Source organism: Hemiscyllium ocellatum, chromosome 10 (assembly GCF_020745735.1).
Source record: "Hemiscyllium ocellatum isolate sHemOce1 chromosome 10, sHemOce1.pat.X.cur, whole genome shotgun sequence".
NCBI classification, from domain to species: domain Eukaryota; kingdom Metazoa; phylum Chordata; class Chondrichthyes; order Orectolobiformes; family Hemiscylliidae; genus Hemiscyllium; species Hemiscyllium ocellatum.
In genome coordinates this window covers 76,421,122-76,434,325 of record NC_083410.1, presented here as the reverse complement: position 1 = coordinate 76,434,325, position 13,204 = coordinate 76,421,122, and the positions used below count along the sequence as shown (strand labels likewise).

The following is a 13,204-nucleotide window of genomic DNA, read 5'->3' as shown; positions in this document are numbered from 1 at the left end:
AAGAAAAATACCCTAGAATTTTTCTGGGGCTGTGTGGTCACAAGATTCCATAACAGGTAAACAAGAAAGTAAAACAAAAGGGAAGGGGAAGAAGAGAAGAATGCGAGCTATCAGTTTGGAAATAACAGCTCAAACATTTACAAGGTACACCATTTAAATTCCTGGACAAAAAGAATCCAGAGGAAACAGTCCTGATAGAAAGATCAGTCAGAAAAGGAAGTAACCCAACTGTAATTGAGCGTAAATTCTTTGTCATAGAAGTAGGAGTTATTGAAACAGCATGCTATCAGAATCATGTTATTCAGAGAAATCAGAAGGGAATTGTTCAGTCTGTCAAGTTTACTTAATTATCTAACTCTTAATGAACAAATTAAGTTGTTACTTGTGGATTGCAAAGTGAGCATCAGGGATCTCTTACTTAACCACTAGAATTTGCTGAAACAAAAAGTCAGATTACCAATCCCTTCTCCCACTACTTAACAGATTGTAGGGAGAGGTGCTACTCCATGAGGGAGGGAGTGATAGGTCCTCTGCTTTTAACAAGATGCAGTGAGCCTTTTTGTACAGACAGGCTCCAATATAGCACAACAGTCTGACCAAAGGCAGGTTTGAAACCAAAATTTTATTAATTGTTAGTTATATTGTAACTTGGGAAACACTATTGTCATCTAAGAATGTGCACCAAGACAAAGTCAACTGCATATCTGGTTGGACAGTCTTCAGATTATAGATGATACCTGTGAATAAAATGGACAAGATTAGGGAAGCTACAGCTTTAATTCAACTTTAATTCAAAAAGATAAATGATCAGGTTTCTAATTAGGCCCCAAACCTCAATTGGTTTAAACTGAAGTTTCTGCAGTGACCACTAAAAGGTTAAAGTACAAGAATTCCCAAGTTAAGCTGACTTTTGGATCCAGGTTCCCAGAAATGACTCACTACTAGAGAAGTACATTCATTGTAAAAATATTTAACTACAAATAAATAGCAAGTATTTATTATTTAACTTTAGTCCCTTTACACAGTGGGAAAAACATCGCACATCATAGGCAGAGGGAAACTGAAAGCAGTTCAGTGGTCTTTGTTCACAGGTTTTGCTAATCGACTGTGTTCATTAGAATCTTGCTTCTTTAATGCTTTCACTTGTTTTCAGGTGGTACAGGTGACTTTTACCATCTTACAAGGTCTGACTTAAGCCTGAGATCAAATTGCACCACCCCCCCAAAAAAAAACATTGTTCACAGCTCAAGCTGATCAGCCACTTGGGAGATGATTACTGTTGTCTGCAGACAGAAGGCCTTGGTCAATGACTAGTACCTTGTTGTAACAATCCCATTTGGACACATTTTGTTTCAGCTCACGTGCAACCCACCTACCAGAAGGCAGACGGTTCCTTTTCCATTTTAATCCACAAAAGACAAAACAAACTAGTTCTTACAACAATCTGCACTGTTGCAACTCTTTAGTGGATGAGATTAGTTTCTTTAGACCATGCCAGTTGTAGCTAAAGCAAATACCTTGGGCTGTAAGCAATGAGAAAGCACAAAAGTCAAACAATTTTAATCATTGAAAGACATCTGTGCTTTGGATTTTGAGGGAAGGTTACTGAAGCACCTGTAGATGGATCAGCATTGAACACTACCCTCAAGGAACATCTGCAGTGTCCAGACCTTCCCTGTAGACATTACCCCCAATCTTTTGCATGTAAAGCAACTTATAGTAGTCAGATGAGTTGAGCTTTTAACTAGTTTAAGATGCCTTGACACCAAATGCTACTTTGTCATGCACCTCTGGGACAGGAGCCTGGGATAAGCAGAAGCAGGGGGACCTGAGCACTAACAGATATTTGAAGTTGGTACGACTGGTGGAGAGAGCAGTGTCTGCAGCTTTATGCAGTACAAAGAGCAAAGTGATGTGAACTTGAGATGTACACAATTTGACTTTGGTCTGTGGATACCACATTATACTAAAAATATGATTACATTGGAGAGCAGAAACAATTTACAAGAATTGTTTCTGAAATTAGAAACTGAAGTGAAGTGATTTTATACAGGAGTGAAATGGAGACTGTCCTCCTTGGAGAGAAGGGAGCTAAGAGATTTGATGACAGTTTTCAAAACTGAAGTGGGCTGGACAGAATAGAGCTGTCCCTAGTGACAGGAGGGCATGAATTTAAAATGACATGCAAAAGTGATGAGAAAATTCACTATGTTATTAGAATATGGAATGCATTTTGAGCCGGTGTAGATGCAATAGACCAAATGGTCACCACCTCATGCTGTAACAATAGTCATTCTGGGAAGGAGTGCACAAACCTCACCATAACAGCTAGTTGAACAAAATGACAAGCATTTTAGTCCAGATTTATTAACGTTGGCAGTTTGTCAAATGCACATCCGACTTAACATTATATATTAAAGAAGTCTGACGATCTGCACGAGACTACAAGATATGGCTGACAAAGTAAATCCTGAAATTACCCAACATTTTGCTAACTGCTACCAACTTGTTCTGGAAGACACGCAAATTCAGACAAGGCCAATTAAGTGTATAGCTGAAAGTGTGTTGCTGGTTAAAGCGTAGGTCCGGCAGCATCCAAGGAACAGGAAATTCGACGTTTTAGGCACAAGCCGTTCATCAGGTTATAGCCATACTAGCATAACCAAAATAACACTGGATAACTGAAAAGTGTATTTGAGGTCTAATCTCAGCAGTCAGATCCGTTTAAGTGTTTCATCACAAATGTCAGGTTCGGGATAGTAACATCACTGATTAGACCATTTTAAATTAACTATGTAGCTAAACAGATTTTCATCAAAATTAGTATAGTATGTGTTGCAATTACCCTGAAATCAGAACATCAAACTTCCATCTGCTACCAAAGTACTGTGGAAAAGAAAAAAAAAATAATCTTGAGTGGACCATACCAGTATCATGACTAAAATTTCAAATGTTGAGGTTTATACAATAAGCTTACTTCGTTCTATTGCAGCACATATTGGAATCAGTCAATGCAGATTCTCTTCACTGTAGTTCAGGCATAGCCAGGCCACCTAAAAAGTATGTAGTATGACTAGATTATCAATGCAGGTGAAAGCTAGAAGCCACTAGCAGCTACACTTGTACTTACACACCTAAGCTGGTTTAGGTAAAATTACAACTTGAATTTCAAATCATTTTCTGCAAAATCTCAAGAAGGGTTGCAAACAGGATGCAAGTGTTCCAGTGGTTCCCCATGATCAGAAAAAGTCAAAAAGGATTAGGAGATGTTACAAAAGTAACGTTGATTGTTGACTTCTGCTCATACAGAATTGCAAATGCCATTAACTTCAGTATGTTATTGTTCTTTGAAAGTGGCACTGGCTTGGTGGGCAAGATAAAAGATTGCCTTTTGAGATTGCAGTGTCAAGTTTGCACATAAATTTATGACTATGACATGAACAGAAACATGTTTTCACAATGTCTTACTCCAAAAATCAGAGACATTCAATTACAGAAAGGCAGAACAGTATTTGACATCCTTTATATAAAGATACTACATCTGGACTGCAGGAGATATATCATTGGCTCACCCCATTCAAATTACAAAAACAGGTCTTAATTATGTGCCATCTTAAAGCAGAGAACATTTAAATAAAACAGTTACCTATGCAAATTGCTAAAACAAGGATCAAACATCTGGAGGGTCACCCATCATGTAGAACTGATTGTGACGGCACATCGAGGGAGGTGGTCAGAATTAAACAGAAGACAGTTAGGTCACTTTGTTACATAGTAAGTCAATAAGATGGACAGGAAGCAATAGGTCTCATAACAAATAATATTTCAGGGTACTGACTTTCTATTGAATCCTGACATTGTTTTTCCCACAAATGCTGCCTGACTAGCAAAGGGTTTCGATCATGTGTAATTTTAAGCTTTTGTACTTAGTCAAATCTCAGCAGTCAGATCCGTACCTTTCTCATCAGAACTTCAGGTTCGGGATTTGCTCATCATTGATAAGACCAAGAATCAAGAGGAAACCTGTAGCTCAACTAACTGACCTATATCTAAGTCGTAGTGTAAAGTGACTTAATTGACATTTCAGTAATCAATGAGCAGAGCTTGCAGCTGCTCCTGGAATTACAGGTTTAAACAATTAAGTTTAAAAAATATTTCAATATTTTAATTGATTGTTGCATTAATGTTTAAAAACCCAAAACTTTGAAAAAAATTAGCTTTTAGAGGCCTTCATTGAATAGCTGAAGTTTTCTTGCCACCCCTTAGTTTAGAAGCTACAAGATATGCATTTTGAAGGGAAATACATTTACATTTCAAGAGTTTTCCTACACAGTTAGCTGTTTTCTTAAAGGACTTTATTGAAAAAAGTGGTCATTTTAATTCAGTTAATTCTTAATCACCTAAGTGATTGATTTTATTGGTGTTTGATATATTTTTTAATCTTTTTGCATTTTAACATACCTTTCATTTTATGTACAAAGCCCAATGGAGGACAGAAGCAAGACTTCAAAAGAGCATTCTGGGAGAAGTCAGCTCAGTTAACACAACTGATCAGCAGATGAGGAAGAACCCAGTGTCAAGGAATAGTAAAACCCAAACATTTACATTACTGTTGTGCTTCATCCTCTAATTTAAAGAAAGGGTTTTGTTGTAGCCTAGGGGTAGTCTGTTTATGAAGATTGCATTGTTATACAAGTAACCAGTTCGTGTTATAGTTGGCATAAGTGCAGCTAGGTGACCATTGGGCTTCACTGAGTGGTACTGGGCTAAAGTGACACATTCCTGCAAGATGTGAGGTTAGGGAGCAGCCTAATGTCCCTGACGACAGTTCTGGAAGAAGTGTAATTGGCTGCAGCTCCTCAGAGGAGGTTGTTCAGTTGGACAGAGGAGCATATAGTGATAAGATGTTACAGAGGTGGCCACACCAATGGGTTCAGTAAGGTAGAGGGGTGACCAGGGGAGGCAGATAGATAAACAAAGGGGTCTCTTATGACTATTCCCCTCTAACAAGGGTTTCATTTTGGATACTGTCACAGGGGAGTGTAACAGCAGCAGCCAGGCCTATGGTACTACAGCTGGCTCTGCTGTAGAACAGGATTAGGTAAGACCCAAGCAATTGATAGTGGAAGAGACTGACTAGTTAGGGGCACAATAGGCCACACTGGGTATAGCAAATACAAGATTGGAGGTGGTATAGTGAAGTGCCACGTCACCTGAAAAAGACCCCAATCTCTTAATATAAAAAGAGTGGAGGGGCATTCTTAAAAAAAGGTAGGAAGGCAAACAGGAAATATGAAATAGCATTTGCAGACAAGGTTTAGGATAATCCAAGACACTCTACAAATATATTACGAAGTGCCACAAGAGACAAGGGCCCCCTTAAAGATCAAGGTGGCTGCTTGTGTCAAAACTCAGGAGATGGTAGATACTAAGTGAAAATTTAGAGTTTGTGCTGTGAGGAAGAGATAGAGACCAAGATGTAGATGTAATTGATGTTTTAAAAACAGCTTGCATGCCAAGTTCAGGTCTTTGAGAATATAAAAAGGTGGATAACTCTCTGGGGCCTGATCCAATATGTCCCAGAACATTGAAGTAAGGAGGAAATTGCAAGACCTCTTGTAGAAATACTTGTATCATCTATAATGCAAACAAGTTTAGAGACACTTTTCCTCACAAAACTATGAGATGCCCAAGAGTCTGTTTCCATGCTGTATATCTATGACTGGGTGGTGATAATGTTCAACCTTTAAGAAAAGGTTGAAAGAGAAACCAGGGAACCATAGACCCACAAGTCTGGCTGTGGTGGTGGGTAAATTGAAGGGGACTTTTAAATATAGTCTTTGGACATTTGGAGACATACAAATTGCTTAGAGATGGTCAGCATGGTTGTGGGAGAAAAATGATGTCTCAAATTTGATTGAATTTGAAGTAGTAGTAACTACAAAGATTGAGGGCAGTGGGGTAAATGGCGTTTACTTGGACTGTAAAGTCTTTGAGGTTCCACATAGTAAGTAATTATTAAAATTAGTTACATGGGATTCAGGGGGAGCTTGTCAATTGGATACATAATTGGGTTAACAGCAAGAAAATAAAACAAAAAGTGTGGCAGTGAAGGATTGCTTTTCAGACTTGGAGGCCCAACAGTGTTCTACAAGAATCGTAGAGATGTACAGCATGGAAACAGACCCTTCGGTCCAAACTGTCCATGCCGGCCAGATATCCCAACCCAATCTAGTCCCACCTGCCAGCACCCAGTCCATATCCCTCCAAACCCTTCCTATTCATACCCATCCAAATGCCTCTTAAAATGTTGCAATTGTACCTCCCTCCACCACTGCCTCTGGCAGCTCATTCCATACCCGTACCACCCTCTACGTGAAAAAATTGCCCCTTAGGTCTTTTATATCCTCTTTGGTCTCTTGTTTATATAAAATGATTTGGATGAGAACATAGAAGACATGGTTAGTAAGTTTTGGATGATGCCAAAACTGGTAGCATAGCAGACAGTGAAAAAGGTTTTCTAAGTTTGCAAAGGAATCTTTTATCAAATGGGTCAATAGCCTGAAAAATTAGTTCAATCTAGATAAAAGAGGCATTGCATTTTGGAACAACCAATGGTAGGGTTTATACAATTAATACAAGAGCCTTGGGTAACGTTTAGAATAGAGGGGCCAGGGCTCAGGTACATAATTCTTGGAAGTTTGTGACACAGACAGTGGTTAAAAGGTGTTTAGCATGCTTTCCCTCATTGTCCAGTCTTTGAGTATACTAGTTCATAGAGGATGTATAAGACATTGTATTCTAGAAGAGGCCTCAGTCTCCAGTTCTAGAAGTACGTCAAGCTGGAGAGGTCCAGAAGAGATTTACCAGGAGTTGCCAGGTATAGAACGCTTGAGTTACAAGAAAGGCTGGGACTTCTGTCACTGGTCTATAGGAGGTTGAGCCTTAAAAGGCAATTATAAAATAACAAGGGGTACAGAGAATTAATGGCAGTTGTCTTTTCCCTCAAGTGGATGAATTCAGAACTGTGAGCATACATTTAAAGGTGAGGAGCGAGTGAGATTTTGAAATAAAGATGAAGGGAATTTTTTTGTAAAAACGGAAGTTGGTTAACAGATGGAATGAACTGCCTGAAGCAACAGTTTATATGGGTACAATAACTGTTGAGACATTTGGGTAGGTACATAAATAGGAAAGTTTTGAAAGGACAGGGGCCAGGAGCAGGCAGATGAAACTAGTTTAGTTTGGAATTACATTTAACATGGACTGCTGTATTGACTCTAACCAAGGGAGAAACGTGTAGCAATAGCTAAACGAGGGTGTGCAGAAAGACAGGCAAAGAACACCCTGCCACTGCAGATCTGTGTGGTAAAACATTAGGAAAGTGTTCCACTAGAACTCAGGACGGAGCAGAATTGGAAAACCAGATTTCTCTAAGAAAGGATAAATTCCAGGTAACAAAACTCCAAACTTTCCAAAAGGGATTAATTGACCAAAAAGGAGTTAAACAAGCCATACTGACGCCAATAACTTCATGCAGAAATGCACATGGCTCTACCCCAGAGTGTCACATGCTCAAAGTGTAAGCATCAATGCATCCTGGAAAGCTTTCCAGCATTTAAGAGTACTAGGAATTCAGTTTGTCACACTATTTAAACTGGGACTTAAAACATGCCTCCACTACACATGGATTAATTGTTGGAGGTACTAGGACGGACAGACGAACTGTCTCTTTCTTTTGGGGAGAGACTAACTTTAGTTACATGGTACAAATATATCCTATAGACAATTCAGTTCTTTACAGAAAGATTTTAAAAGCATGCTTTGGTAGACACCAATGCAATAACAATCAAACTTGTTTTCAGCAAAGTTGGAGTGCTAATAGCCCAGACATCCTACTTTCAGAAATATGGACATCATAACTCTTTCCTCCACACAAAGTAGTATGGCATATCAGGACTTACTCTAACTGAAAGGCAGCACTTTTGACAATACAACATTGCACAGATTTCCTTCTACTTTTATGGGCTCAAGAACCTGAGAACATCACTTTGTAAATCCAGGTGCGAATACTACTAACTGAAAAAGGTCTTCAGGGCAGAGAAGCTTCCAAAGTTGTGGGCCTGAGTAGCACGGCCCAAATGAAAATAAAGAGGGGGAAAAAATTAAAAGTTTTTATAAATCTAACTTTCACGTACAGACTCTTTCAGACTCCGTTTTACATTGAGATCAATATACACAGACAGATCGAGTGTTTAAAAAAAACCCGTCAAACCGTAAATTCATAATTTTCTGGGGGTATTCAAGTAGTACAACTTGCTTGATCAATGATCGAAAAACGGGGCGGAAAAATAAGGATGTTTTAAAAAGTAGTTATAGCGGCATTTTTAATAACATCGGTGATCAGCCTAAGTTAACAATGTTCAGTGAATTCAGTTTATACAGGTAGTCTTACATTACCTAGATTTTCAGCAAGTGAAATCAGTGCCAGGACTCCCTCCGCACGACCTCAGGGATCCCATCCTGAAAGTCAGTATATGGCGCGCATTATCACCCGAGAGAATTAGTTTCTTATTACGATCATGTAATGTCCATTCTGTTATGGTAAAATAACAAACAATAATCACACCATCAGGAAAGGAAGCGTTTTAAGAAAAATACTTTTTGAAGAAAGCTATATCACATACATTCTTACTCACATGGTAGAAAACACAAAGAGACTGTCGAACGTGGCCGTTTCCTTTATATACACCAATTCCGCGGAGTACTGCCTGTGACGTTCACTAAACGCATGCGCAACAAGACGGCAGCATATTAGCACATGCGCATTTAGATGGGAGATGTCGCTATCTCTATGCTCCAGCAGTAGGGATTGGAGAAACAATAAATAGTCGCTGACCCTAGTTGAGGGTGTGAGTGTTCATTCGGGAACCGCTACAGAAATGGTTATAGAGTCATCGTGTAAGAATTTAACCAAATTGCGATTTTGAAATGGAGTTCAGTGGGGATGGGAAATCTTCCGGCCTCAGGAGGGGAGACGAGGGAGTTGGAACCGGAAAAGGTAGCCCAGCATCCGGAAGGAGACCCTTTCTCTTGGGATTCTACCTCCTTGTTTTCGCTCACATCTGTTCCCTTTAGTACTCTTCATGGTTAGAATCATAGAGTCTGACAGTGTGGAAATAGGCCCTTCGACCCAATAAGTCCCAAAGACCCTCCGAAGAGTATTCTCCAAAGTAGCCACAAAATACAGATGGACATTTTAGTGTTGGACGCAAGGGTTTGACAGAATCGGTGAATGCATCGCGTCCGACACACTATTCTTGTGTAGAGTGAATGGCCAGTTCCTGATTGCTCATTATACTGTGTTAACGAGAAGTGTGCACTGAAAGTGGGGGGTGGGGGAGATAATTGCGCTCTCTTTCTAATATACACGCTTTTCTTTCATTGTCTCTTTCCTCCGCATGTTTCTGCAGACTGTATGAGCACATCCCGTTTAAAGTGGCAAATCGTACATTTGCTATCATCAAACGCAGCTTTACGGCAAAGGAGGAGACCGTTCGGCGTATTGTATGAATTGGACAACAAAGATCTCACTAGGCTAAATCCATTTCCTAACTTTTAGCTCAATGTCCTGAGGGTTTTGACAATATTACTGTTATGAGATGGAGGTGAATCCCTTTTAATTAAACCAAGCACCCAGAAAAGCTCATCTTGCTTCATGACCTGTTAAAATATGAGTTACAAAGAACTCCTAATTTTCACTATTTAAAGAAAATAACATGCAGTTAGGCTTGGGAACTAACACAATCAGCAAACATCACTCATTCTGTCTCGGTTCGATGATACCTTGAACATCGCATCCACTTCCTTCTGAAGACTGGAGGATAGTGAATGTGGTCCCCTTGTTCAAGAAGGGGAGTAGGGATAGCCTTAGTAACTATAGGCCAGTGAGTCTCACTTCTGTTGTGGGCAAAGTCTTAGAGAGAATTGTAAGGGATAGGATTTATGAACATCTGGATAGGAATAATGTGATCAAGGATAGTCAGCATGGTTTTGTGAAGAGCAGGTCGTGCCTCACAAACCTTATTGAGGTCATTAAGAAGGTGACCAAGGAAGTGGACGACGGTAAAGCAGTAGATGTGTATATGGATTTTAGCAAGGCGTTCGATAAGGCACCCCATGGCAGGCTAATGCAAAAACTACGGAGGTATGGCATTGAGGGTGCATTAGAGGTTTGGATTAGGAATTGGCTGGCTGGAAGGAGACAGAGGGTAGTAGTTGATGGTATAGGTTCATCTTGGAGTGCAGTTGCTAGCGGTGTTCCACAAGGATCTGTTTTGGGACCATTGCTGTTTGTCATTTTTATAAATGACCTGGAGGAGGGGCTTGAAGGCTGGGCGAGCAAGTTTGTGGATGATACGAAAGTCGGTGGAGTTGTGGACAGCAAAGAAGGAGGTGGCAGGTTACAGCGGGATATAGATAAGTTGCAGAGCTGGGCAGAAAGGTGGCAAATGGAGTTCAATGTAGCTAAGTGTGAAGTCATTCACTTTGGTAGGAGTAACAAGAAGATGGATTACTGGGCTAATGGTAGGCTACTTGGTAGTGTGGATGAGCAGAGGGATCTTGGTGTCCATGTACACAGATCTCTGAAAGTTGCCACCCAGGTAAATAGTGCTGTGAAGAAGGCATATGGTGTACTGGGCTTTATTGGTAGAGGAATTGAGTTCCGGAGTCCTGAGGTCATGTTGCAGTTGTATAAGACTCTGGTGCGGCCTCACCTGGAGTATTGTGTGCAGTTTTGGTCGCCATACTATAGGAAGGATGTGGAGGCATTGGAACGAGTGCAGAGGAGGTTTACCAGGATGTTGCCTGGCATGGTAGGAAGATCGTATGAGGAAAGGTTGAGGCACTTGGAGCTTTTCTCATTGGAGAAAGGAAGGTTTAGGGGAGATTTGATAGAGGTGTACAAGATGATTAGAGGTTTAGATAGGGTTGGACCTTTTTCCGCTAATGGAGTCAGCTGTTACTAGGGGACACAGCTTTAAATTAAGGGGTGGTAGGTATAGGACAGATGTTAGGGGTAGATCTTTTACTCAGCGGGTTGTGAGTTCATGGAAGGCCCTGCCAGTAGCAGTGGTGAACTCTCCCTCTTTATGGTCATTTAAGCGGGCATTGGACAAGCATATGGAGGTTATTGGGCTAGTGTAGGTTAGGTAGGCTTCGGTCGGCGCAACATCGAGGGCCAGAGGGCCTGTACTGCGCTGTATTTTTCTATGTTCTATGGATTTGTGTAGATTTGAGAGGATTAAGCTTGTAGGGGTATTATTTTATTGGGACAGCATTCCCTACTTGCTCCTCATGCACAAAAGTATTAGTCCTCCTCATTTTATTCCTGCAGATGCCCTCATACTGATACAACAAACCTTTCAACTGGTTTCTTTGCTCCTGAGCCACATAGTTCACTAACCTATCCCACATCTCAAGGACTTCCTCGTTATTTAACATATTTTAAGGCACATTGAAGCCCATGTCATCTGGATTTGATTCCTCTGTGGGGCAGTTCTAACACCTGTTTCTCCAATTTCCTATCTCTCAAAGTTTCAGCATATTCACATGACATACCTGATACAGTTTTTTTTTCTATCTGGCATCTTTACCAGATCGTTTATGTGAATCAACATTTTCTTAATTTGATAGGGAACCACTAAACCTGGCTTTGAAGGGATCCCCTACCATTGGTGACAATACTAATATGTCACCCCCATGGGAAAATGTCTGAATTTTAGAGTTTGCACTGCCACCTGCTTCATTCTATGCTGTGCATTCTTCAGGTGCTGTTTAGCTAATTTACCACCTGATTAGATGGAGATGAATAGGTTCTTGATTGTAAAGGAGATCAAGGCTTTCAGGGAGAAAACAGGAGAATGGGATTGAGAAACCTATCATCCATGATTGACTGGCTGAGCAGACTTGATGGGCTGAATGGCAAAATTTCTGCTCCTATGTCTCATGGTCTTATGATTTACTCTCCCACTCACCTCAGATACATAATCCAAGTGTGGGATCTCCGACTTTGGTCCTATCAATTTTTCTTTAATTAATTGGGGCATCTCTAATGGCAAACAATACGAATAGTATATCTTTAGCTCAATCACTTAGGTAATCCATGGTTTTCAGGATCTGATGCCACCTTTCCAAAGCTCCCTGGGTTTCAGGATGGTTCAAAGTACTGTATGCCTAAGCTATCATGACTTCCTTAAACAGATTAGCAGATCGTTGGTCTGACTGAATCTCTCTGGGTAACCCATATGGGATAAAGAGAGAGAGGGTGGGCAGACAGTCATTTGGAGGTGGTGCGTGTTTAATCACTGTAAACAAAAGATGTGATCACTGTTGGAAACACGTCTTTGATGTAATGTTTCCATCAGGACCTCAAGATCTCCTTCAGATAATCCAATTTTTGGGTAATTGGTAGTCGGATAATTGAGCTTCCTCTGTACTTGGTTAGGTTTTTCCTTTATCATTACATCAAACAGGATGTCAGCTAACTGAACCCCAACTCATTCATATTTCTCTTTAGTTTTTCTTTTTTGCTTTGTGACCGTGGGATATTGTTACTACACAGTCTGGAAAAATTCCAGGGTATTTGTCTTTTAATTCCTCGGTTCTCTGGTTTTCCTTTGGCTTCACCACCACAAGAGATGTCATTCCCATCCTGATTCCTGCTAGCAAGTTCCTAAAAACAAACTGAATTCCTGGAACTGACACTCTGTCAATCACTCCCACTGTTACTTCCCCAGTTTTGTTTCGGCTCTCCAACCTGATCTTACACAGGGGAATGCTAAATTTCTATCCATCTATTCCACTAATTACCACTCTCTTGGGTAACATGTCAGAAAGAGTGCAAATAATTTCATCTCTTACTATTTGAGATGATTAGATCATGTATCTCTCAAAATTGTAACTTCTTTCCAATGCGGAACTTCAAGCCAGTGTCTACAGGAAAATAACACATTTGGACCAAATACTGAACTACAGAAGCAATCATCCCAACATCCACAAACAAATTTGCATTAGGACATTATTTCAATGAGCGACCACACACTGCAGCACAGAGGAACTACAACAGAGCAGAGAAAAATCACCTATACAGTGTATTCAAAAAGACTGGATACCCAATGAACACAGTCTGCTGATTTCTCAA

At 40.3% G+C, this 13,204-nt stretch overlaps 1 long non-coding RNA gene and 2 other non-coding genes across 5 annotated transcripts; all 3 read right to left on the bottom strand.

The window, feature by feature from the left end:
• Positions 1–603: 603 nt before the first annotated feature.
• On the bottom strand, positions 604–8,772 carry LOC132819466 (uncharacterized). 3 transcript variants are annotated; one of them, XR_009645088.1, is made up of 5 exons: positions 8,688–8,772; positions 8,461–8,596; positions 2,978–3,053; positions 2,846–2,886; positions 604–737 (listed from the first exon to the last, which is right to left on the bottom strand). It is a non-coding gene; the product is annotated as an uncharacterized LOC132819466 (long non-coding RNA). The 3 variants fall into 3 exon arrangements; XR_009645086.1 differs by having other exon boundaries at positions 8,700–8,767; XR_009645087.1 differs by lacking the exon at positions 2,846–2,886 and having other exon boundaries at positions 8,700–8,767.
• LOC132819952 (small nucleolar RNA SNORD50) lies at positions 2,705–2,774 on the bottom strand. The gene has a single exon (XR_009645166.1). It is a non-coding gene; the product is annotated as a small nucleolar RNA SNORD50 (small nucleolar RNA).
• Positions 3,935–4,001, bottom strand: LOC132819951 (small nucleolar RNA SNORD50). Its single transcript, XR_009645165.1, has one exon. It is a non-coding gene; the product is annotated as a small nucleolar RNA SNORD50 (small nucleolar RNA).
• Positions 8,773–13,204: the final 4,432 nt, after the last annotated feature.